The following is a 26,060-nucleotide window of genomic DNA, read 5'->3' on the forward strand; positions in this document are numbered from 1 at the left end:
TTTGTTAGTCCAATAGTCCCAAAGTAAAAGTGGCTACTGAACTGTAAATGGGTTGTATTGTTTAAAAGACATATGTGCTTTTTATCTACTTGTGTTTTGCATGCTTCAAACAGCTGGATTGGCTGGAGTGAAAGATAGGTGTTTGCTCTGTGACGCAGCTGCACTCGGATCTTGAATTGTCACGCCAGCACCCTAACTACGTCAGCTACTGTGCTCCATATGTGTTGTTAATATAATAAAAAGGACACACCTATTTGTATAGGTTTGTAGCCCTGCAAGGTTTGAGAATTCCTGCCCTACAACTATTGTTATGACTCACTCTATTTCTGATCTTTAAAAGAGGTGTAGGTATGTCCTGCTCATTAAATACCTTGCTATTTCCTATGCTGAGAGGCTGACATGAAGAATTACTGTCAGAACCAATTGTTGCCTTATTTAAATAATACCTCTGAGGTTAGTTTGATCAACTATAACCTTGGAAGGGTTAAGGTACTTCTCAAATGCAAAAGAAATTTACATTTACTAGCACAAAACATAGAAAATTACTCATCCCTGGTGGTTGCTTTTAAATCTAGGGTTTTTACAACAAGGTAATAGAAGAAGTATAAAGCTGGGCCATTACCAATATAACATCGAAATGCCCCCAACACCGCAAATGTTTGTTTTATATGTAGTTTTACACTGAAGAATTTAGAAAGATTTGACAACAATCTGACAAGCTTAAGGACATTCTCATCCTGAAACAGTTACAATGGAGAAAGAGCTAGGATAAAATTTTCAGACTGCAGCAGCTGTTAGTGATCTAGGGCAGCAGTCTCCAACCTTGGTGACATTAAGACTTGAAGACTTCAACTTCCAGAGTTTCTCAGCCAGAAAAGCTGGCCGAGGGACTCTGAAGGTTAAAGTTCACAAGTCTTAAAGATGCCAAGGTTGGAGAGCCCTGATCTAGGGTATTAAGAATAATCATGATGTCTGCAGCTTCTATTCTATCCTTTTGAGCATGTTTTTCGTAAGCATGGACTTTGTTGGTTCCTGAATTCATATTAGCATGTCGAGTCTGTTATCCCTCAGCCTTCATCGTAACTGGGGGAGGAAGGCAGATGTGCTCCCCAGTATTTAAATGAACAGACTCAGTCCTCATCTGATTGGACGAAGTCAACTCCATTCTGGATGATAGTTCCACCCTACGAGAAGGAATGTATCAAGTTAGTACCAACGGCCCTTTTCTTTTTTTTCTGGGCAAACAGGTGGCGCAGTCGGTAGAGTGCAGTACTGCAAAGGCACTAAAGCTGAGTGCTAGATCTGCAGTTCAAATCTCATCACCAGGTCAAGGTTGACTCAGCCTTCCATCCTTCCGAGGTGGGTAAATTGTGCACCCGGATTGTGGGGGCAATAAGCAGGCTCTGTTAAAAAGTGCTATTGCTAACACGTTGTAAGCCACCCTGAGTCTAAGGAGAAGGGCGGCATTTTAAAAAAATCAACTAACTAACTAAATAAATAAAGAATAAATAAATAAGTTGTCAGACACACTTTTGTTTAATTGAGAACTCTCCTGCCCTTCTATGTGGGTTCAGAAACATTTGTGTAAACAACAAACGGTTGTGTGAAAGTTTGTAGTTTCCAGCATGCAAATTTCCCATGTGCTACTTATTGTGATTAGAATAATCCAAAACCCGGGAGGGTTTCAGAACTGCCTTTCATGTTTCCCTTCTCGTAACAACCAATCACAACTTCTGCTAACAGCCCATCACAACCGCTTTATCAGTAAGTCAACTTGCATTCACACAAAATGCTCCCTAAATGTCACGCTAAATATTGCCAGCCCCAGAGACATTCAATAATTAAAGAGTTAACTTTGTGTGCCTTACTAAGATCCTCCTATTATGATGTAATATCCTGCAAAACTAACATCACTTCCTTCTTCTTCATCCTAAAACTTCATTCTTCTTTTACCTCTATTATGTGAAGACATATTTGTTGTGTTGTCCCTCGTGACATATTTTATTTTTCTACTTTTATAATAAAAGAAATCTTGTTTTGAACAAATGACTAAAGGCTTCGTCTATCGGCTCCGCGGGGTTAATGTTCTAACGGACATTAATCACTTACAAACTGCGACACTAAATTCCCATGGTGGCCACTCGCTGAACTCGGTGCCTTTTCAGAGCTTGCACCACACTGGGCTTATTTTAATCACGGCTTACTAAACAAATAAACTGGCTGGGTTTCATACATTGCATTAAGGTACTATAGTTTCATTGGGTTTGGTTTGACATATATGGACTAGCAACTGCTCTTCAGAGGTCCCAGCAAGAGTTCTGAATGAATCTTGTGACTTTTATCCTGCAGTGAATCAGGGGTGAAATGTTCCCAGTTCAGTCGTGCCTGACAGTCGTCGGAAAGCCGATTGTGAAGGCAGTGTGAGGCTCTGTTGCATTTGTGTTCTTTTACCTTCTGTGCATGCTCATACTGCATCTCTGACATTAACACCCTCGAAAATGTCCAAGGATACTTCACCAGAAGAGCCCTTCACTCCTCCACTCGAAACAGAATACCCTACGAAACTAGACTGACAATCCTGGGTCTTGAAAGCTTAGAACTACGATGCTTTAAACATGATTTAAGTATTGCCCACAAGATCATATGCTGCATCATCCTGCCTGTCAACGACTACTTCTACTTCAACCGCAACAACACCAGAGCACACAACAGATTCAAACTTAATATTAATTGCTACAAACTTGACTGTAAAAAATACAACTTTAGCAATAGACCCGTCGAAGCGTGGAACTCATTACCGGAGTCCATAATATCAGCCCTTAACTCTCAACATTTTCCCTTATACTGTCTACGGTTGACCTCTCCAGATTCATAAGAGGTCAGTAAGGGGCGTGTATAAGTGCACTAATGTGCCTTCCAACCCCTGTCCTATTATTTCTCCTATATCTCCTATATCTTCTCTTCTATCCCTATATCTTTTCTTCTATTCTCTCATTGATATATTTTTATTCCTATACTCTCTCCTCTTTTCTTCCTCTAATATATTGTACTTGAAGGTATCATCTATTACCGTTATTGTGTATTAATGTGTCCTGGATAAAATATAAAATAATATAAAATAATATAAAATAATATAAAATAATATAAAATAATATAAAATAATATAAAATAATATAAAATAATATAAAATAATATAAAATATAAAATAATATAAAATATAAATAAATAATACACTGAGCATGCGCAGAGAGTAAAAGCACACAAATGGCAGCGTTTGAGCAGGTAGGCGGAGCCTCATGCTGCCTTTGTGATTGGCTCTCTGACAACCATCTGGTATGAGCGAACCGGAAGCATTTCACCCCTGCAGTGAATGTGTGCTAATCTTGAACTTTGACCTTTTGAAATAGTTTTTCCTGCGTCTAAGGCAGTATAAATGAAAAAAATTCTGGTCTTAAGCCATTCAGCATTATAAAGCTAGTGCCAAATCTTTGGACTGAGCCAGAAGTCACGGTTTGTGCCACTACAGTGGGACCTGGCAAGTGCATTCTGCACCTGTAGCCTTAGTTACTTTTTGAGTTCAGTCTGACCTCTAGTGACTTTATGAGCATATTCATGTACCTTTGTTGGCAAATTCAGACATGATTAGCCATTGCCATCGTCTACTGAGGTATATTTTAATCTCCCTGATCTAATCAACAGCCTTGGTATTTCCTGGACGCCTCCCTTTCAAGTGTTAACCACCTCCAGCCTGATTCAATTTCCAGCCCAAACAAGGACACCCAAGAGTTGCCTCCGGCTGAAATATCTATACTTATTTACTTGTACAGTTAAAGAGAATAAACCACAATAATTGAAACATATGGTTTGGCTCCATCTCTTGTCCGCTGGAAATAGTAGCACTTAAATTCTTAATTTTTCTTGAACTGTAGGAAACAATTTTTTCCTAGCAAGTTCCACTTCACTGGCAATAATAGGATTGTCACTCAAAGTTCTACCAACAATGGTAGCTATCTTTTCTCAAATTGCTTTTGGTTCCTTCTCTTTCAAGCTGTTTTGGGATGGAAAACTCTTGCATTCATTTCTTTTTCCTACTAACTTCTAACCATCTGAATGCAGATCCCGGAATGAACATGAACAAATAGTAGGTAGATAGAAATAATATTTGCACTTCTAATGTGCATTTATCCAGAGGACAGCTTTCAGGAGTAAATGAATTGCTGAAAAGGGGAGAAATAAAAGATAAGCTATACTCCCAACACATTCGCATTGAAAGGTAGGTAGAGGCTCTTTTGTTTTTTGTTTTTAAAGAAGATATCCTTACTAATTGATCTTTGATTTATTGAAATTTTAAATTTTTATAAAGATTTATAAAAGTTGTGCCAAGGGAGATGATAGATTCTTATTGCTCATATTTATATTTATATATAAAATTTGCTCATGTGGTTTGATATGCATTTTTATTTTGCTTGTTAGGAATAGCAGTAAAGGCTGAGTTTTAAACTCTTTTTTGATAGAATGTAAAGGCATAGCTTTCGTTGCACTGCTGTTAATCCATCACTTCTCTTCTGTGATGGAGAAACAAAAGTAATAATATAATAACAGGATTGGAAGGGACCATGGAGGTCTTCTAGTCTAACCCCCTGCTTAGGCAGGAAGCCCTATACCACTTCCAAGAAATTGTTATCCAACATCTTAAAAACTTCCAGCATTCACAAATTCTGTAGACAAGTTGTTCCACGGATTAATTGTTCTGTTAGGCAATTTCTTCTTAGTTCTAATTTGCTTCTCTCCTTGATTAGTTTCCACCCATTGCTTCTTGTCCTATCCTCTGGTACTTTGGAGAATAGTTTCACTCTCTCGTTTGTGGAAGCCCCTGAAATATTGGAACACTGCTATCCTGTCTCCCCTAGTCCCCTAGTCATTCAACTAAACCTACCCAGTTCTTGCAACCATTCTTCATATGTTTTAGCTTCCAGTCCCCTAATCATCTTTGTTGCTCTTCTCTGTACTCAACGTCCTTTTTACATTGTGGTGACCAAAACTGAATGCAGTATTCCAAGTGTGCCCTTATGTGATCTTTATTCTATCCCTGTGTTTATGCAGCCTAGAACTGTGTTGGCTTTTTTGGAAGCTGCTGCACACTGCTCTTGTCCACTAGAACTCCAAGATCCCTCTCACAATTATTGTTGAGCAAGATGCCAGATATACTGCACCTGTGCATTTCGTTTGTCTTGCCTAAATGTACGATCTTACTTCCCCCCTCCACTTAATCTGACCTCCAGATGGGTTAATTTATGTTGTCCACAGTCAAAATGTTGTAACTATAGCCACTTTTATGCAGGTCGCAGGGTTCAGGAGCTGTATAAGGACACATTTAAAGGTGCCAGGATAAGCAATTCTGACCTTGAAGAATCAACTGTTCTGCTCTTTTAAGCTTGCTCTTTCCCTAATGCATCATCACAGTTGCCCCAAGATTGTTACCGAACACTGTTGTTTTTGGCAAAACCAAGTGTTTGGTAAGTCAGGCTTACAAAAATGTATGCAACTGGTTTGGCTGGTTACGTCTAGGTCAGTTAAACTCCTTTCTTTCCAGAATGAAACTCTTCTTTCATTCCAGTCTTGACTGCTTCAGAATTTGTAAACAACAGAAGTAGATAAATCAAGAGTTGCATGGATACACTTAGGAGACCAATTTTTCCCCACCTGTTAAAAGAAAATGGATCTTGCTTTTTTCTTCAGAAACGTGATTATTGCACCAATTATATATTATTATTATTATTATTATTATTATTATTATTATTATTATTATTATTATTATTCTATACCAATAGCTGGAACCCTTTTCCTTATGAATGAGTGGAGGAAGTCCTGTTGTATTATTTATTTGGTGATCATGTTGATGTTATCACACTTGGTTATGTGCTCTACTTTGCAAGTGTTCCTTTCAAAGCTTCGATGATGTATAAGCAGCCACCCTGGGTAGGGAAAGAGGTGTGTCGGTTGAAAATTTCAGAAACTGAACTATAGAGCAATTAGAGTTAAAAGGCGTGGTAGCTAAACCAAGGTTGCCCAACCTGTAGTCCCTTAGAACCTCTCCTAAAGTTGCCATCAAAATGTATTCCATAATGAGATAGAAAAGGGACATTATGAAATATTCGGGAGTAATCATATTCCAATAATTTAAATCATTTTATTTTGACTAGGCTGGCATATTATTTTTCAGCATGCATTTGAAAGCAAATGATTGATCTGAAAAAAGATTCCATGACTCTTTGGATAAGATTTTGCACTAGTTGTAGTGCCTTTCTACTTTTTCTAACACTTTTGCACATGCAGTCATTGAAAAAGAGCCTGAGTTTTAGAAAGGTGCCACCACATATTTATTTTATTATCTATCTATCTATCTATCTATCTATCTATCTATCTATCTATCTATCTATCTATCTATCTATCTATCTATCTATCTATCATCTCTATCTATCTATCTATCTATCTATCTATCTATCTATCTATCTATCTATCTATCATCTCTATCTATCTATCTATCTATCTATCTATCTATCATCTCTATCTATCTATCTATCTATCTATCTATCTATCTATCTATCTATCTATCTATCATATCTATCTATCTATCTATCTATCTATCTATCTATCTATCTATCTATCTATCTATCTTTTTATTTATTAGATTTATATGCCGCCTCTCTCCGAGGACTCTAGAGTCATTACGTTCAGAACAAGGCCAGACTATAGCAAGAAGAACTGATGGCAGGTGGATCATAGCAGTCATAGAATGGATCCATCTCTTGTGGATGCTTCTTATTAAATGGATCCCATTTGATAAAATTGCGTCCTTGAAAGAGACCTAAAACAAGATGGATCAGCAAGTATTGTGGGCCCAATTGGCAAAAGAAAGCTCAAAACCATATTGGTTGGGAACCATATTGGTTGGGAACATGCAGAAGAAACCTTCATCCTGCAGTGGATAGATGATGGCTAAAATGAGGATGAGCCGCCCTGAGTCCCATTGGCATTGGGTGGCATAGAAGTCAAATCAATCAATCAATCAATCAATCAATCAATCAATCAATCAATCAATCAATCAATCATCTTCTTGTATTCTCATAGGACCAGCAGTGGATTGCTCCTGGTTCAGACCAGTTTTTAGAACCAGTAGCACACAAGAACATAAGAACATAAGAAGAGCCATGCTGTATCAGGCCAAAGCCCATCAAGTCCAGCATTCTGTGCCACACACTGGCCCACCAATTCTACATGGGGATCTTGAGCAGAAAGAGAAGGCAAAACCCTCCCTTTCCCTTGATCCCCAACAAATGGTACCCAAGGGAATCCTGCCTGCCTCAACCAACATAGAGGCAGAACATGGACATCCGTTTCAATAACCACCGATATACTTGGCATCTATGAATCTGTCTAATCCTGCCTTGAAGCTATCCAGGCTGACAGCTGTCATGACCTCTTCTGGAAGTGAATTCCTTAAACCAACGACCCTCTGGGTGAAGAAATATTTCCCTTGATTTGTCCTCGCTTTCTTATCTATGAGTTTTAGGGAGTGCCCCCTAGTCCTAGCATTGTGTGATAGAGAAAAGAATTTTTCTCTATCCGCCATTTCTATCCCATGCATGATTTTATACACTTCGATCAAGTCACCCCTTAAACGCCGTCTTTCAAGGCTGAAGAGACCAAGGCTTGCAACCTGGTATCATAAGGGAGGTGCTCCATTTCCTTTATCATACTTGTTGCCCTTTTTTTGCACCTTCAACTTTTTTGCACCTTTGACACTTCTACGTATGCAGGTAGTAAAGATTTTAGAACCCATTACTACATAGGGCCTTGTGTGTGTGTGTGTGTGTGTGTGTGTGTGTGTGTGTGTGTGTGTGTGTGTGTGTGAAGAAGTGCACATTTATGACCGGAAACCTGGTCTTTTTTATTTTCACATTTCAAAAAAGATGGAACTTCAATCATTTGGTGTGCTACCTTGTTGTATTTTTTTCTTCTGTGTAGATGCCCCACATCTTCCCACAAATATTGGATACTCAGAGGCCCAATAAGACCCTCTTTGCCAGACAGTTGTGTCTCCCAAATGAGAAGAAGAATTTTGCAAAGTATTCTGGAAAAATTATACAACCTCGAACTCAGGAACACCTGATACACTGAAGACTCTGGTAGGGGCTCATTAGAGGGGCCACTGTGGTGTCACTTCTTGTGACAGAAGCCCTGGTTCCTACTCAGCAATACAAGCAGAGAAGTCTTGATGCAAATAAACATGCTGCACATATTGCAATAATTTATATTAATATTTAAAGCTCCTGCAGAAAAGCTTCATTTAAGGTGGTCATTTCCCAATTACTTAAACACATGAAAGAAAAAAGTATATACAGTGGAACCCCGACATAAGAGCTGCTCTACTTACGAGCAACTCGAGATAAGAGCTGGGAGGGGAGAGATATTTTTGTTCTACTTACAAGCCCAAATTCGAGATACGAGCGCCAAGGAGCTGTCTCCTGAAGCCGAATGCTAACTTCCGCGTTCGGCTTCAGGAGACAGCTGCGAAGCGGCGCGCGTGTTTTAAAAGGTTGCAGCCGGCCTGGGGGGCTCGGGGGGGGCTTGCAGCCGGCCTGGGGGGCTTGCCAGCACCCCCCCGAGCCCCCCAGGCCGGCTGCAACCTTTTAAAACACGCGCGCGGCTTCGCAGCTGTCTCCTGAAGCTGAACGCGGAAGTTAGCTCTTTTTCTTTCTCTCTTTTACCTTCTCTTCCTCTATTTCTTCTTTTCTTTCTCCTTCCCACCTTCTTCCCTCCCTCCCTCCCTTCACTCATTCCTCTCTTACTCTCCCCTTTCATAAGTTTCCTTGCTTCCTTCCTCTGTTCCTGTCCCTTCCCTCTTTCCTTCCTTCCTTCCTTCCCACCCTCCGTCCATTCATTCACCCATTCCTCTCTTGATCGCTTAAAGCCGGTCCCTGGTGCAAAAAGGGTTGGGGACCTCTATCCTACAGGATTGGGTGGCAGAGAAGTTGAACATATGTAAATTTAAAAGTTTAAGAAAGTTTACAAGTTAAGTGAAAGAAACTTCATTATTCATTTATATGTACATGTACATTTCTTCATTAAAAACATGTCTTTCTGCATAATTTAGACTAACTTTGTGAGTTTTTTTAGGGCTGGAACCAATTAAAATTATTTACATTAATTCCTATGGGGAAAAGTCGTTCGAGATAAGAGCTGCTCGACTTAAGAGCCCAGGTCCGGAACGAATTAAACTCGTATCTCGAGGTACCACTGTATATGTTAGCATTTATGCTTAGATATACATTACAATATCGTTGGCAATAAAAAAAAGCAATGAATAGAATTAAAATAGAAACAGAGGGAGCATAGCTGTGGAGGGACAACTTCGCCCTGCTCAATCTGTAGACAGACCAAAGGCAACATGTGGATGGGATCATGGGAAGCTTCTGCACGTGAAGTCTTCTACATCAATAAACTATGGTTTAGAAACATAGAAACATAGAAGACTGATGGCAGAAAAAGACCTCCTGGTCCATCTAGTCTGCCCTTATACTATTTTCTGTATTTTATCTTAGGATGGTTATATGTTTATCCCAGGCATGTTTAAATTCAGTTACTGTGGATTTATCTACCACGTCAGCTGGAAGTTTGTTCCAAGGATCTACTACTCTTTCAGTAAAATAATATTTTCTCATGTTGCTTTTGATCTTACCCCCAACTAACTTCAGATTGTGTCCCCTTGTCCTTGTGTTCAATTTCCTATTAAAAACACTTCCCTCCTGAACCTTATTTAACCCTTTAACATATTTAAATGTTTCGATCATGTCCCCCCTTTTCCTTCTGTCCTCCAGACTATACAGATTGAGTTCATTAAGTCTTTCCTGATATGTTTTATGCTTAAGACCTTCCACCATTCTTGTAGCCCTTCTTTGAACCCGTTCAATTTTGTCAATATCTTTTTGTAGGTGAGGTCTCCAGAACTGAACACAGTATTCCAAATGTGGTCTCACCAGCGCTTTATATAAGGGGATCACAATCTCCCTCTTCCTGCTTGTTATACCTCTAGATATGCAGCCAAGCATCCTACTTGCTTTTCCTACTGCCCGACCACACTGCTCACCCATTTTGAGAGTGTCAGAAATCACTACCCCTAAATCCTTTTGTTCTGAAGTATTTGCTAACAAGTTTTTGCTAAAAGGCTTAAAAGTAGGGTCTGTTTTGTAGAAATCAGAACCCCCAAAACACCCTACCTTTGGTTTAGAGTTTTTAAAAGTGTGTTAACATGTGCACACATATGGTAAAAAGATCTTGGTTCTTTTTTCCCATTTCCCAGTAATAAATGATGCTGAATATGTTGACTAGATATATTGTGAGATTAAACATTCTGTTAAAATGTTCTGTGTCGCTTTTTGAAAAAGGAAATGGTGCTGATCCATTTATAAACACCAATTGTTTCAGAAGATGCCTGTGATGAAGGACAGACTATGGCTGTGTGAATAGAAATATTCCTGTTTTTTAATTATAAACATACTGGTTTTGCAAGACCTTATTACTTGATTTCCAGTTAGCTAAGCACAAAATTCTTGGATTTGGTTAAGACAATGCAGTGAAAAGGCCTTCTATCTATCTCTCTACTTTCTCCCCTCCCCCCTATTTATCTACAATCTATTAACTCCACATGATTTACTGAACATGCCAGGGTTTTAAAACAGCAAAATGATAAAAAAAATAAATTAAAACCTACAGGAACAATATCAATCAATCAATATCAACTTTATTTGATTAGTCAATCGACCATATCAAAGCAAGGAAAAGGACCACATCGGTCATCATAAAACTGTGACTGGTTAAAATACAATAAAATTGGCTAAAATAGAGGGAATTTGAATAAATAATAAGTTAAAATGCAGTATAATATGCTAAAATTGAGTAGTAAAACATGAGAATATAACTCGTGCAAAGGATTATATTAAACAAATCTAAGATACTGATATAAAATATTCTTAAGTGAGTTCATCTCTTTTGCATGCCACCCCAATATGTTCTATAAAACGTATTCTCATCTGAACAGCCCTGACTATAAACTTAGCGGTTCTAGAAACTACATATATATTTGTACCCTGAAGAAAATATAATTGTTTATTACAGTCCCAGTGTATGATTTTGTCAAGTAGGGGCTGTAAATACTGAGGTCTTACTGAGGAGTATAGTTTACAATTGAGTAGCACATGTGCAATGTCTTTTATTTCTGGTGCAGTGCAAATGCGTGTTCTCTCAAAATATGGTACTTGGTGGAATCGTCCATATTTGACCATACAATCTAACTGCTCAAATCTTGCTCTAGTGAGTGCTGTTCTATGGTATTGGGTCAGACCCATTGTCAGGTATTTTTCTAGTTGAAAAGCTGTTTTGTTCTTGGCTAACCATTTCAGTGACCTGCACTTAGCTAGTGCCTCAATATCAGTTTGTGCATTAACATCTAAAACTCTTTGTTTAAATATTGCCTTGGCCTGATGTCCAGCTGAAAGCAGGTGTTGCATTGAGAAGCCGAAATATAGGGTGGCTTGAGAAAGTTGGTTGACCCATGTTAGTGGGTTTGGGTGTGTCCATCTGTTCTTCTAAGCACATTTTTGGGAGTCTGTCAGGTTCCATTGGGAGAATCCTCCACCAATAGTTGAAGATTTTAATAACTGTTAAACTGTAGATGGAGTGGATGCAAGTTTCAGCTCTTACTGCTGCTGCAGATGTATTTCTATCGGTCCCCAAGATGATTCTTAGGAAGCATGCTTGGTTTTGTTCTAGTTGTGCAGCCTTTAACAGGCCCCACAATTCCACACCATATGTTAGCACAGGTGTGGTTTTTGCTTTATAGACCTTTAGAATTGGGAGCAGGGAGCTTGGGTGATTATAACTAAGTAGTTTAATTAACTAAAGGAACAATAACAAAGAAAGCACATCGGAGAAAAGATAGCCTAAAAATAAAAATATCCAAATTTACAAGGATCTTGATAGGTGGCACTGTAGAGTATGAGGATTATAACAGCTTGTGGTTAGATTTACCTTTTATGTTAAGCTACAGTTAACAATGATTTATTAAATAAAATACAATTATATAGTTTTGCAAAGCTAAATCATGCCTTACAAACCACAATGTCAGGGTTCAAATAGTGTAAACTACAATCAGGTCAGGTGGCCTGTCTGGTTTTCAGCAGTTTCAGAGGTTTTTAACCACAGGTGAGATTAAGCCGGTTCGGGTAAACTGGATGCTAATTTTACATATGGTTCGCCTAACTGGTAGTTGCAAGGACTAGCTGGCCCATCCCACACTGCCCCTCCCCTCCCCTCCCAGGAGTCTCCATGAAGCCCATTTTGAATGCCAGGTAAGTGGAGGGCCCCATGGAATCTCTTGGAGGGGGAAAACAGACTTCCTGGAACTTCCGGAAGTCCAGAAACAGGCCTGTTTCTGGTTTCTGGAGCCTTAGGGAGGCTGTTTTCGCTCTCCTGGAGACTCGAAGAAAGCCTCTGGAGCCTGGGGTGGACAAAAATGACCCCCCCACACTGTGACGCAGGAGACCAAGTAGGCCACACCCACACTCACCCAGCAAGTGAGGGGAGAAACAGTTGCTAAAAGTTTTTGAATCCCACTAAGATGCAGGATAGTCTTCGACATCTCTGCCTTAGTCATCCAGGTCATGGTTGTCTCCAAGGTGTTTTTTTCAAGAGGCAACTGGACCTTCTGATTTTTCTTTGTAGACCTATTGCTTCTCATCCAAGAAGTTTCTTCAACTCAGGATGTATGCAATATCATGACCACATTGTGGAATCTAAAGTACCTCGTCAGACTCAAAGACAAAGGAGGACTCAGTTCTCACTCCAGTGTTTCTACAACTGCAGAAAAAGGAACCATGTATATTATTGAGTGCTTTTGAAGACATTCCGGCTGAATATCTGAATTTGGGGCATGCGATCCAGATATTCCAGCCCATATTCATGGCTGTATCGTGGCAATCAGGAGAAAGTGATGAAGTGGCTTTGGATTGGTAAGTCACTCAACTCCAGTTTTAGTTCCAGTGGTAACTATGGCCCAGCGATGGGCTACGAGCCTGAATGGTAAATTGCGCTCGCCGCCACGGCTCGTAAGTTCTTGCGCGACCAGAGCGATTTTGCTGCTGCACCTGTGGAGGTAGCAAAATTGCGCCCATGTTTTGTCGAGGTTTTACCTGCGGCTCCATGTGTGATTTTGCTACCGCCACAGATGTAGCATCAAAATTGCGCTGGTCCTGCAAGAACTTATGAGTTGTGGCGGTGAACGCAATTTAGCGTTCCGGCTTGTAGCCCACCGCTGCTATGTCCATAACTTTACCCAGCTTTATCCTGCATGCCAGTTATAACCTTTCCTAGAATATGAGACTGTTCACAATCATCTCAGCTTTAATCTCCTCTTGATTGCAATGAACTGCAGATGGCTACTGCCCTTGAAGTATAATCATAAGCTGCAACTGGTCCAGAGTGTTGAGCCCATTTAAATTACTTCTGCAGGAGCCATGCCGGTTACAAATAGCTTTCAGGTACAATTTAAGGTTTTGGTTGTCATGGGTCAGGGCTTGGATATCTGTGGGATGGCTTTCTCCCTAAAACATCTGCCCACTTTATCATCAAATCATATAGGCTGGTTTTTCTCCATATAACCTTGCTTTAGGAAAGCCACATCCGAAGACTTATTTATTTATTTGTCAAACAATTATAGAATGGTAATATGTACAAATAAACATAGATAGGTAATGATAAAAAGTAATGATAGAAGACAATAGAACATTAGGACAGAGATGGTAGGCACCATGGTGCACTTATGCATGCCCCTTACAAGCCTCTTAGAAAGGGGGAGAGGTCAATTGTAGATAGTCTAAGGTTAAAGGTTTTGGGGTTGGGAGTAGAAAACCACGGAGTCTGGAAGAGCATTCCAGGATGCAGAAGGATGCCTTTTCTTTTGTTTCTTACTCTTGGAAAGAATGGCTTTTCCATTGGACTCCATTTCCCCTTTTAACATCTTCCTTGTTTCTATAAACCAAGCGGGTCAGCTCGATTTCATTGAGGGCTGCATCAAGGTTGTATTTGACCTCCGGAGGGCCAGCTTGATGTCACTCATGTCGGGGTACCTGTTGTGCAGGAGCGGATTCCCGATTCCGCTGCTACTGGTGCAGTATGCACACAGCTTTCATTCTTCGGATGTCCAAGTGCTGCCTCTATGTTGGTTGAGGCAGGCAGGATTCCCTTGAGTACCACTTGTTGGGGGTCAAGGGAAAGGGAGGGTCTTGCCTTCTTTTTCTGGTCAAGATCCCCATGGACAATTGGTGGGCCATTGTGTGACACAGAATGCTGGACTCAATGGGCTTTGGCCTGATTCAGCATGGCTCTTCTTATGTTCTTATGTTCTTCTGCAGGTGCACGTCCCAGTGAGATTTTGCTTCGGTGCATGCACAGGACACAAAACCTTGCGAGGGGACATGCGCGCGTGTGTGTGAGATTTTGGGAATATTTTTGCTTCCATGCATGCGCTGTAGCAAAAATCACCGAAATAATGCATGTGCTCCTTTGCAAGATTTTGCTTCCTGTGCATGTGCAGAAGCAAAATCTTGCTGGGTTGTATGTGCATCCTGCAGCAGAAGCAAAGTTGTTGTTGTTGTTGTTGTTGTTGTTGTTGTTGTTGTTGTTGTTGTTATTATTATTATTATTATTATTATTATTATTATTATGAATTAGATTTGTATGCTGCCCCTCTCCACAGACCTGGGGCGGCTCACAACAATAGTAAAACAGTGTACAATGAACAAATCTAATATTTTAAAAAATATCTAAAAACCCATTAATTTAAAAACATACAGCACAAGCATACCATACATAAAACTATATAAGCCTGGGGGAGATGTCTCAATTCCCCCATGCCTGATGGCAGAGGTGGGTTTTAAGGAGTTTGCAAAAGGCAGGGAGGGTGGGGGCAATCCTAATCCCTGGGGGAAGCTGGTTCCAGAGGGTCGGGGCTGCCACAGAGAAGGCTCTTCCCCTGGGTGTTGCATGTGCAGCTCAATTTTTGCTACTGGTGCGCCATCCTTATCCATTTTGGCAGCAACCCGATACTGCTGTGGTGGCCAGACCACTCTGCCAGCAAAAGTGGGCTCCTAAGCTCCGTGTTTGTCTGTGACAGATTCCTGCAACTCCTGCAAAACGGAGCTCAGGAAACCCCCCGGCAGAGGCACCAGAGGCTAGTCCTTTGCTGTTTCCAGGGTAGCGCCGCAGGCCAGATCAAAACATCCTATGGGCCGGATCGACATATGAGGTGGAGCTAGGGTGGCGCAGCAGGTAGAGTGCTGTACTGCAGGCCACTGAAGCTGACTGTAGATCTGTAGCAGTTCAAATCTCATCACCGGCTCAAGGTTGACTCAGCCTTCCATCTGTTGTGGTTAGCTCAGGCCCAGCTCCTGCCCCAAGGACTGTGGATGTGGGGGAGACATCCACATGCTGCAGGCCTGTTTTGCCCCTGGTGGAATCTGATGATGAAGGCTCCTCTGACCCAGAAGACATGAGTGACAGGGAGGAGGAGAGTGTGGCAGACAGCTCAGAAGGAGATCAATTATCTAGCTCCTCCTTGGATTCAGAACAAGAGTTAATGATACAGCCACACATGCGGAGAGCGATACATAGGAAGCAACAACTGAGAGATTATTATCAAAGAAAATGAGGCCACCTGTGGTTGGATGGGGCTGTAGTAAATAGTGAGGCTGCTATAAATAGCAGCCTGTGGGTTTGGCCATTGTGGAGGATTATCTGATCGTTGTGTTTCGTGACTGCTTTACTGACTGACTTTTTGTGTGCTGATTTTTCCCCGCTTTGAAACTAAACCAGAGCAAAGTGTGTTTCACTTTGTGAAAGAAGAAGGACTGTGAAATGCCTCACAGCTGTAATCTAAGTATCACAGAACTGATAAGGGACTTGTATAAATTACCAGTTTGTTTGGAGATGAGTGCTCTTTGCTATACCAAAAGAGGGCTTAGTTTAAGTGAATTTTCATTATAAAGAACATTGTTTTGAATTTTCAAATGTGTGTGTGTCTGAAATTTGTACCTGCGAATTTTTGGGAGAATTCTACCAGAGAGCCCGACAGAAAACCATCCTTCCAAGGTGGATAAAATGAGGGCCCGGATTGTGGGGGCAATATGCTGGCTCTGTTAAAAAGTGCTATTGCTAACATGTTGTAAGCCGCCCTGAGTCTAAGGAGAAGGGCGGCATAAAAATCGAATAAATAAAAATAAAAATAAAATAAATAATACGGGCCTTGAGTTTGACACTCCTCCTATAGATTGTTAACAGCCCCCTCCCAGCAGATATATATTTGTAATATATTGGTTGCTATAGGATCTAATGACATCACTACCAACTTGGATTTTCAGTTCCCAGATGTTCATGATAGATTACTCTCGCGGATGGAAGTGTATATCCTCTAAGCTTCCAGATTACAGAGATGACTCAAACAGAAAATAGAGACAAGGGTGTGTTATGCCAAAGGTGCCTCCAGGACAAGGATTTTGTTTAATTGGAAAGACCCAGCCATTCTGATAACATGCCACAAAAGGGGTGATTTCAAGAAAAGGATTTTTTGGATGAAGGTATCCCTTCGCGCATTCTCAAAGTACAGAAGTTATAAAATCTGCTCTGCAATGTTATGTTAGAAAAATTTATACGTGATGCACATTAAAAAAAAGAGGCAGGAATTTCAATCCCAAAATGTTACGCTCACCATCTTGACATTTTGATCACACTCTGTGGACACTTTGATACTGTACTTTGAAATCAAATATTAGTGATCGAATAAGATAGTCCAGCTGGCTGCCCTAAGGAACTTTTCCCTAGGTTTATACCAAATTGAGGCAGGCACAAAGAGGAAATAAATAACATCATCATCATCATCATCATCATCATCATCATCATCATCATTATTATTATTATTATTATTATTATTATTATTATTATTATGTCAGTACAACACAGCAAACGAGATCTCTATGCTGGATTTCGTATTTCATCACCAGTCGGGCGCTTCCCAAGCACCTAGGACTGCGTGATGTAGGGGCGAATTATGTTTGCCGATCCCAGTAAAGCGGCCTTTTGCAATTGACAGATGGAGATTTTGTCAATTCCGATGGTTTTCAAATGTCCGCTGAGATCCTTTGGCACTGCGCCCAGCGTGCCAAGTACCACTGGGACCACTTTCAATGGCTTATGCCAGAGTCGTTGCAGCTCGATTATTATTATTATTATTATTATTATTATTATTATTATTATTATTATTATTATTATTATTAATTATATTTGTATGCCGCCCCTCTCTGCAGACTCAGGGCAGCTCACAGCAGTGACAAAAACAATATATAATAACAAATCTAATATTAAAATCTAAAATAACAATTTTACATTAAAAAACCTAAAAAAAACCTTATATAAAAGCATACACACAAACATTCCATACATACCTCCGAGACCGCCTCCTGCTGCACGAATCCCAGCGACCGATTAGGTCCCACAGAGTGGGCCTTCTCCGGGTCCTGTCAACTAAAATGTCGGTTGGCGGGCCCCAGGGGAAGAGCCTTCTCTGTGGCGGCCCCGACTCTCTGGAACCAACTCCCCCCGGAGATTAGAACTGCCCCTACTCTCCCTGCCTTCCGTAAAGTTCTTAAAACCCACCTTTGTCATCAGGCATGGGGGAACTGAAACATCTCCCCCGGGCACGTACAATTTATGTATGGTATGTTTGTGTGTGTGCTTGTTAGTATATCGGGGTTCTTTTAAAAACTTTTTTAAATATTTAAATTTATTTGAATCTATTTGGATTTGTACGATTTGTTTATGCCTGTTGTGAGCCGCCCCGAGTTCACGGAGAGGGGCGGCATACAAATCTAAATAATAAATAAACAAACAAACAAACAAACAAACAAACAAATAAATAAATAAATAAATAAAATTACATAGTCAAGGGGAGATGTCTCAGTTCCCCCATGCCTGACGGCAGAGGTGGGTTTTAAGAAGTTTACGAAAGACAAGGAGGGTGGGGGCAGTCCTGATCTCCGGGGGGAGCTGGTTTCAAAGGGTCGGGGCCGCCACAGAGAAGGCTCTTCCCCTGGGTCCCACCAGATGACATTGTTTCGTCGACGGGACCCGGAGAAGGCCAACTCTGTGGGATCTAACTGGTCGCTGGGATTCGTGCGGCAGAAGGCGGTCTCGGAGATATTCTGGTTCTATGCCATGAAGGGCTTTATAGGTCATAACCAACACTTTGAATTGTGACTGGAAACTGATCGGCAACCAATGCAGACTGCGGAGTGTTGGTGTAACATGGGCATACCTAGGGAAGCCCATGATTGCTCTCGCAGCTGCATTCTGCATGATCTGAAGTTTCCGAACACTCTTCAAAGGTAGCCCCATATAGAGAGCGTTACAGTAGTCGAACCTCGAGGTGATGAGGGCATGAGTGACTGTGAGCAGTGACTCCCGGTCCAAATAGGACTGCATCCTTTACAAAAGTAAGAAAATATTGATCGCCATGTTATGAGTTGTTGCATTCATAAGCTTTGGCGCAGCATTGGGTCCAGATTCTAATTTATGCATTGGCAGCCACCTCCAATGAATCCTAATCTCAGATAGATCATAGGTACTATATCAATTATGGCAAACCTATGACATGGGTGCCACAGGTGGCACGTGGAGCCATATTTGCTGGCAAACAAGCTGTTACCCTGGCTTAGCTCCAACGTGCATGTGTGTGCTGGCCAGCTGATTTTTGGCTCACACACAGGCTCTGGGAGGGTGTTTTGGGCTTCCAGAGAACCTCCAGGGACATGGGAGCTCTCCCGACTCCAGGGAAGCCTTTGGAACTTGGGAGTGTGAGACACGAGCCTACTGGGTCCACCAGAAGTTGGGAAACAAGCTGTTTCTGGCCTCCAGAGGACCTCCGAGGGAGCGGGGGATGCTGATTTTGCCCTCCCAGGACATTGAATTATGGATGTGGGCATTCAGGCATGTATGATTTATTTATTTATTTATTTATTCGATTTTTATGCCGCCCTTCTCCTTAGACTCAGGGTGGCTTACATGTTAGCAATAGCACTTTTTAACTGAGCCAGCCTATTGCCCCCACAATCCAGGTCCTCATTTTACCCACCTGGGAAGGATGGAAGGCTGAGTCAACCTTGAGCCGGTGATGAGATTTGAACTGCTGACCTGCAGATATACAGTCAGCTTCATTGGCCTGCAGGCACAGGCTTTTACAGCACTTGGGGAAAAAAATGTTTCGCCATCACTGTACTTTATGATTTCATGTAAAAAGAGTCTCCCCAGGCAACTATCCTCAGGGCAAGGAATGGCTAATCCTTAATCCAAACTGGGTAAGAGCTCCTTTTCCAGAGATTTCCTCCTGCCTAGTATCACTGAGGCATTGATCAGAATGTTGTGATGAAAGTACTTTTCAAACACCAAACAAAGGGTGGGAAGGGGGAATCTCTCTACTGGACCAATAGAAAAGGGGAAGACAATTTTAGCTTCCCTTTAAATAGAGAAAGCTCGCCAACACTGAAGTTGACCTGTGGTTGACCTTTCCATGACCTAATTTTTTGGTATGCGCTGGAAAGGTAGGGACTCTGTCTCTGGACCAGAGGTCCTGCCTGCTCCCTCTCCCCACCCCACTGCCTAAAACTGGATCTTGACTGAGTTGAGTTTGGACTTGCTCACAGGCAAAAAATGGTTAAATAAGGTCCAGGAGGGAAGTGTTTTTAATAGGAAAGTGAACACAAGAACAAGGGGACACAATCTGAAGTTAGTTGGGGGAAAGATCAAAAGCAACATGAGAAAATATTATTTTACTGAAAGAGTAGTAGATCCTTGGAACAAACTTCCAGCAGACGTGGTAGATAAATCCACAGTAACTGAATTTAAACATGCCTGGGATAAACATATATCCATCCTAAGATAAAACACAGGAAATAGTATAAGGGCAGACTAGATGGACGAGGAGGTCTTTTTCTGCCGTCAGTCTTCTATGTTTCTATGTTTCTAAGAGTATTTCATGCTTCCACTCCCTTTGAATTTTGGGACGATTCTTGCCTACAGTGGCTCTTGCAATCATCAAGCAAAAGTGATGCTTTCTTTTCTAGAATATTGATAATCTCTCCAAGCATTTCTCAGAGCAATTAGAACAGTGATGGCAGACACAGGTGGCAGGTGGAGCTATATCGGAAGGCACGTGAGGCATTGTCCTATGTAGGTTCCAGCGTGTATGCACATGTTGGCCAGCTGATTCTTAGCCTTGGGGAAGGCTGTTTCACCCTCCGGTGTGCAAAAAATGGCCTAATGGACAAACTGGAAGTTTGGAAAAACAGGCTTCCGGTTCGCCCGTTGTGCCATCTTTTGTACTCTGGGACTTCAAGAAGCTTCCATGAAGCCTAGAAGGTGCAAAAAATGGAACAACGGGGAAACTGGAAGTCTGTTTTTCCAACCTTCCGGTTGCCATTTTTTCACCATCCCAGGCTTCAGTCAGACCTGTGCGCATGCATGGGGGTGGGGTAGTGGTGTTGTGCGCATGCACAGAGGCAGGGCAGGTAGTGTGCATGCATGGGGAGAAGGGAATGGGCTTGGGAATGTGTGCGTGAACGATCATTTAGTGACCGTTCAAAGTTACAATGGCACCAAAAACGTGACTTATGACCATGTTTCATAGTGACACCCTCTGCAGCATCCCCGTGGTCAACATTCAGACGCCCAGCAACAGTTTGCTTCATATTTATGACCTTTGCTGTGTCCCGGGATCAAGGGATCCCCCTTTTGCAATCATCTGACAAGCCAAGTCAATGGGGAAGCAAGATTCACTTAACAACTGGGATACTCCACTCTCAAAAGGCAGTGGTTCACTTAACAACAGCAGCAAGAAAAGTTGTAAAATGGGGCAAAACTCACTTAAGGAATGTCTCCGTTCCCAAAAGGAATCTGTGTGTGTGCGTGTGTGCTCACATGCACTCCATTGTGATCTCTCTCTCTCTCTTAACTGCAGGCTACTTCAGCAAACTGCTAGCTGTAAGTTCAGCAGTTCAAACTTAACCACCTGCTCAAGTTTGACTCAGCCTTCCGTCCTCCCAAGGTGGGTAAAATGGGGACCCAGATTGTTGGGGGCAATATGCTAACTCTGTAAACCACTTAGAGGGGGCTCTAAGAGCACTATGAAGCAGTATATAAGTATAAATAAATAAATATAAATATAAATATAAATATAAATATAAATATAAATATAAATATAAATATAAATATAAATATAAATATAAATATAAATATAAATATAAATATAAATAATTATTATTATTTCAGAGGAATAAGAGACTAAATTTTAGATAGTTTGGGTTGGGAGGAATAGGATCAACACAGCTCATCAATAGACTTTCTTAGAGTATAACCATAAGGAGGAAAATAATAATAATAATAATAATAATAATAATAATAATAATAATAATAATAATAATAATAATAATAATAATAATTTTAAAAATGCTATTGCTGGGCGATTTCGCGCCAGAGAATTAGAAACTCCTGCTCGAGTTGGCTCTTTTCTAGAAACACAGCAAAGCCCTCGCGCGCTGCTCCCCTACGCAGGTACGCTCTGGCTCAAGGAAGGCGCTTTTATTATGCCGGGGTGTGGTGTGGTGTGGTGGAGAGGCAAGGCGCGATTCCGGCTGCAACGTGGAGCGCCGGCTTGCAAAATCATGGGATTCCTTCAAAGCAAATCACCTGTTCCTCGGAAAGCCTTCAAAACCACGTCAGGCTGTGCGATTCCATCTCCCGGGGCTGCCAGAGCCCCGCCCACCCTAAACACACGCCTGCCTGGAAAAAGGAGCGGTAGCCCCAGCAGCCGAGAGAGGGAGAAAAAGGGAGGGGGAGGGAGGGAGTGGGAGAGGGGGAGAGAGAGAAGTAGGGAGGGGAGAGAGAGACAGGGAGGGAGAGAGAGAGAGAAGGAAGGAGGGGAGAGAGAAGGAGGGAGGGAGCGAGAGGAGAGAAAGAGAGAAGGAGGGAGAGGGAGGGAGCGAGAGAGAGGGAGGGAGAGGGAGAGAAGGTGGGAGGGGAAGGGAGAGAGGGAAGGAGGGAGAGAGAGAGGGAAAGAGGAAGAGAGGGAGAGAAGGAGGGATGGGGAGAGAGTGAGAGTGAGAGAGAGTGAGAGGGAGAGAGAGAGAGAGAGAGAGAGAGAGAGGTTTCCCTTCTCTTTTCATTTGGATTGTCGGTGGGAGTGTTGGGTCTGCTTGTCCCAGCCAGTTAGACTTGCAGCTGAGCGAGGACAAGCGAGTGGCTGATGAAAGTGAGCTCCCTTTCATCACTTACCGTTCAGCATGCACAAGCACGAGTCCCGAGGCTGCTCGTAATTGCAAGGGGGGGGGGGCCCTGCCTGTTCCTGACACACATACACACCCCTCCAAAAAGGTCTGTTTCTCCGGCACAGCGCCTGATGTGGCGCTGGAATTTCCTGTCCTGTTCAAATCGCTGCCTCTCCGGGAGGAATCCCCGTGAGTAAACTTTGCTTTTTGGGTTGGTTTTTTCTTTTTTGGAACTCCGGTGTGGGAACTTCAAAGTTTTTAAAATGCCAGCTGCTCTCTTCTCTCCCCCCCTCCCGCCCTCCCCACACTTTGGAAAGGCTGAGTAAAAGGTACGGGAGCCGCGTTCAAGGCTGCTCCGATCAGCCTTTGCCAAGTTTCACTTGCTCCCTGCCTTTGAACTTCGGTGCCCCGGAGCGTTCCAAATTAAGGACCTTATATCACCGTTTCCCAAAGAATGCTGTTCGATTCCTTCTGGGCTTGCTCTTGTTTTGATTTTACAAGAATTATGTGGGCATTATTCAGTTTAATACCGGTTTAGTTAGATCAGAGGAACATGCTGCATTTAAGTTACAGTGTGTGTTTTTTTAAAACAACAACAACAAACTACTGTACTGGTTACTGGAATGTATGATATGTATGAATGTATGATATGTGCCTTTGATGTGTTCAACTTTTTATATTCTTTTGCATTTGAAGTTGTAAGTGAACCCAATGTCTGTGGAAGTGGGCTGCTGCCATAAATTTAAATAGGCAATGACATATTTATCCTTTGCTTTTCAGTGGTTTTTATTGGTTGCATCGGAGTCTGGGATTAGAGAAACGGTATTTGATGTTGTCCTGCATGTTAGAAGTTGGGCTGTAATTATCCGTAAGCTTCTGTGGGAACGAGTCTTATTGAATTTAGTGGGATTTATTTCTGGATAAAGAGGCCCAAGGTCAGATGGCAAAGCTTTTAGAGGGAAGCAATTAGATGCAAGCCGGCAGGTAAGGACCAGGGGCCCTGATTTCTATCTGTCACCTGGTTTATAGGGCTGAGTAAATCATCAATGTGGAAGAACTTTAAAATCTCTGGGAAATGTTGCCTTTGAAATTGTGCGTATTTGTTCCAAGCCTGTTTCCATAATAAGTGGACTAATGCAAAGTTGCTAAAAGTCACATTGCATTCAAAGCCTTTATTTTTGATGTTATTTATTATTTTTATGTAGAAAATAGTATTTCATTGATATTCCACCTTTCCTCCACTAAACTTAAAGCAGCATGTAGGAGAGTCTTCTTTTAAATTAATTCTTGCAATAACTATCCAGTGAGGGAAGCTGAGTTTTTGCTGCATAAAAAGCTGATCTTTGCTCAGAATAGCCATAGGGTCCTTGGTACCAATACAATAAAACCCTATTAACTTTAGTAAAGATACACCAGCTTTCTAACAAACAACAACTGCCTAGAATGATTTCTAAGAATGTGATGTGTTATGGAGAAAGTTTGTTGTAATATAACTTGCCTTCTTTCTTCTGCTTAAATTTAGATTAGGCTCTGGGTGGTTTCTGGATTTGGGCATCTCTTCTGTCATTCCAGTGAGTTTATGAAAGTGAAATACCCTCCTTATCTATGTCCTCTAAGCCTGGTTAAAAGCTGGGGTCCCCAAACTTGGCAATTTTAAGACTTGTGGACTTCAACTCCCAGAATTCTCTAGCCTGGCTGGAGAATTCTGGGAGTTGAAGTCCACAAGTCTTAAAGTTGCCAAGTTTGAAGACATCTGGTTAAAAGCAAACCCAGTGCACAAATTACGTACAGTGCAAGGGTACCATGTGATTGGGGTGCAAGTTGCAATATTAAAAATAACGCTGGGCAAGGGCACATAGAACATTATAAAAGAATTGGGGAGGCTAGGTGGAATTTTGCAACAATATTCCTTGAACACCAACAGGGCCACTGGTTAAAAGTACAAATCGAGAATCTCTGGTGCTTTCTGAGCTTGGTTGTTTTTTTGGAGACGTCTCATTACCCAAACTAGGTAACATCATTGCTCCTAGCAAAAACAGAACTTCCATAAATATTTTTTAAATTGAGAGTTATAGTATAGGAAAAAATATTGTGTATATTCTGCACTGTATATTTTGCAATTTGGAAAGCTGTGAGTGTAGTTTTTCCTGAAGTGTCTGTGTCTAATTTTCCCATTTAGAGATTTTGTAATTGTGAAATAAGTGATGCAAAGAGGCATGTAAATTTTTTTCCTATGAATCAGCCTGACATATACTATGTAACTTTACAATACCTCTTAGAGCTTCCCCTATACAGTGCACCTCTACCTACAAACGCCTCTACTTACGAACTTTTCTAGATAAGAACTGGGTGTTCAGGATTTTTCTTGATTCTTCTCAAGAACCATTTTCCACTTACAAACCCGAGCCTCCGAAACTGTAACCAGAAAAGGCAGGGAGAAGCCTCCATGGGGCCTCTCTAAGAATCTCTTGGGAGGAAACAAGGCCTCCCCCCTCCCTGTGGTTTCCCCAATCACACACATTATTTGCTTTTACATTGATTCCTATGGGAAAAATTGCTTCTCCTTACAAACTTTTCTACTTAAGAACCTGGTCATGGAACGAATTAAGTTCGTAAGTAGAGGTACCACTGTATCTGCTTCCTCTACAACAAGTGTGGGCAACCATGGCAACTTTATGAACTGTGGACTTCAACTCCCTTAATTCCTCTGCCAGGCATAGTGACCACCTAGTACCTTTTAGAGGGGTATCTGGCACTGAGATTGTCATCCATTTGGAAGAGGTCCAGTTGGGAAAACCCGATTTAAATTATTAGTTCATATAATGGTTCCTGCTTCATTTAAACCCTTTCAGGATAATTTTTGCAATGTTCCATTGAAAAATAATAGGCAATACTAGTCTACTGTATAGTACTTACCTCTATCAATAATGGAAAGGTTACGAACAACATGCATGGAAATTGAAATTGACCAGAGATTGGGAAAACAGCATAGAAACCCTAAATACTGTAGATTATTTCATTTTAAAGTTACCATGCAAAGCTCTTCTCTGAATAAAATTTGAATCTTGATTTATACCTAAAAGATTTATGTTTCTCTGTGAACGTATTCCTGAAAGATAAAATCACATAACTTTGAACCGGTCAGGAACGAACTCCTGGCTGTGGGCAGAGTCAGCCTGCAATGCTGCATTCTAACCACTGTATCACCAGGGCTCCCATTGCCACCAGGTCTCCTACATTGCACTCATTCTTCCTCCTACATTTCCTATAATATCTTCATGGGGTTTTGAGATAGCGATTCATCAAAGTCACCAAGTGAGCTTCCTTGCTATGGGTGAACATGACCTGCATCTCCATATCACATAGGCCTTTAGGTCTATGGAGAGGGGCGGCATACAAATCCAATAAATTATTATTATTATTATTATTATTATTATTATTATTATTATTATATCATTGTAAATGCATAGGCTCCCCAGTTTTTTCCAAGCACCTACACAGCAAATGTCAGTGAGGATGTGCAAGCAAAGCCAGGAATTGTGACTTTAATGTCCCTTTAAGAGTATGCAACTGTTGTGCATCAACTGCCTATATGGTTTCACCCAGGTCCAGCGTTTGAGCAGGAAAATACTC

At 41.4% G+C, this 26,060-nt stretch overlaps 1 protein-coding gene and 1 long non-coding RNA gene across 3 annotated transcripts in view; one reads left to right on the plus strand and one right to left on the minus strand.

The window, feature by feature from the left end:
* Window positions 1-22,464, minus strand: part of LOC139162679 (uncharacterized) — a 39,584-nt gene extending 17,120 nt beyond the window's left edge. Inside the window, exon 1 of the long non-coding RNA XR_011558360.1 lies at window positions 22,435-22,464. This is a non-coding gene — a long non-coding RNA (uncharacterized lncRNA). The remainder of the gene's footprint in view (window positions 1-22,434) is intronic.
* The window catches only part of PDE4D (phosphodiesterase 4D), a 945,814-nt gene continuing 941,732 nt past the window's right edge, over window positions 21,979-26,060 (plus strand). Inside the window, exon 1 of one of the 2 annotated variants that reach the window (XM_070743323.1) lies at window positions 21,979-22,616. The gene's annotated coding sequence lies outside the window, so the exon portion shown is untranslated. The remainder of the gene's footprint in view (window positions 22,617-26,060) is intronic. The other variant, XM_070743330.1, reaches the window with a different exon arrangement.

Source organism: Erythrolamprus reginae, chromosome 2 (genome assembly GCF_031021105.1).
Source record: "Erythrolamprus reginae isolate rEryReg1 chromosome 2, rEryReg1.hap1, whole genome shotgun sequence".
Lineage (NCBI taxonomy): Eukaryota > Metazoa > Chordata > Lepidosauria > Squamata > Dipsadidae > Erythrolamprus > Erythrolamprus reginae.